Raw genomic sequence first — 1,019 nt, forward strand, 5'->3', positions numbered from 1 at the left:
AGATTTGAACATTGTTTATTCTGATTGTCGGTTTCTCGGAGACCCAGCGGGAGTTCAGTTTTCAGTTTCCGGATCAGTCGGAAACAGTCGAGCCAACTTGCTGCAAGAGAGAAAACAATAAATGAACAACGTCAACAAAGCGAAAGGAAGAGAAAGAGACAAGCAGAGTATGAACCATCTCTGCCCAGCGTTTAGGATCATTTGGTGAATCAATTCGTCATCGGTCGCGTGGCCTAATGGATAAGGCGTCTGACTTCGGTATTAACTCGAGTGGTTATCAGAAGATTGCAGGTTCGAGTCCTGCCGCGGTCGTTTTACTCGCTGGGTGAAAATTTGTCCGACGTGCGCCCGAAATGTTTTGCACCCGACCGTTTCGAACAGTCGGATGGAACAGAAATCCCTAAATTACTTTGCTTTCAGAAATTGACTCCACATTTTCAAAATTGTAGATCTGGGTGCACGGGCAGGACATAGTGTCAAAGTGACTTTATTTCTACTGTTTGGATTCAGAAATGGTCGGCGAATCCATTGTGCTCTGTCGGTATGGGTCCGAATCCCATCCGTGTCGTTATTGTATTGAACTTTTGTTATGGCCCTCCATAAGTTTTGTACAATCAAAATGGGCTTGAAAGCTATTAATACCAATCCGACACCGGTGTTTTAAGTCTGTATCCCTGGATTGTTTATATTTTGTTGAAATGGAGAGGGACAACTTGTCTTATAAACCATGATGTGGAGATGCCGGTGATGGACTGGGGTGGACAAATGTAAGGAATCTTACAACACCAGGTTATAGTCCAACAGTTCTATTTGAAAATAAAACTGTTGGACTATAACCTGGTGTTGTAAGATTCCTTACACTTGTCTTATCAAGTAAGACTTTCTAAAATTTAAATGCTCTGAAGCGACATTGCCGTTTGTGTGAGAATAGATGCACCAACTAGACTAGCGCTAATACACATTTCCTAATACAAAACACACACACATTAAACTCTTGTGCAGTATTTGTCGGAGGTCAC

At 42.3% G+C, this 1,019-nt stretch overlaps 1 non-coding gene across 1 annotated transcript; it reads left to right on the plus strand.

Moving 5' to 3' along the window:
* The first annotated feature begins 222 nt into the window (after window positions 1–222).
* trnar-ucg (transfer RNA arginine (anticodon UCG)) lies at window positions 223–312 on the plus strand. Its single transcript is given in 2 exon segments — window positions 223–259; window positions 277–312. It is a non-coding gene; the product is annotated as a tRNA-Arg (tRNA).
* The last annotated feature ends 707 nt before the right edge of the window (window positions 313–1,019 follow it).

The sequence above is a fragment of the Heptranchias perlo genome, chromosome X (genome assembly GCF_035084215.1).
Source record: "Heptranchias perlo isolate sHepPer1 chromosome X, sHepPer1.hap1, whole genome shotgun sequence".
NCBI classification, from domain to species: Eukaryota; Metazoa; Chordata; class Chondrichthyes; order Hexanchiformes; family Hexanchidae; genus Heptranchias; species Heptranchias perlo.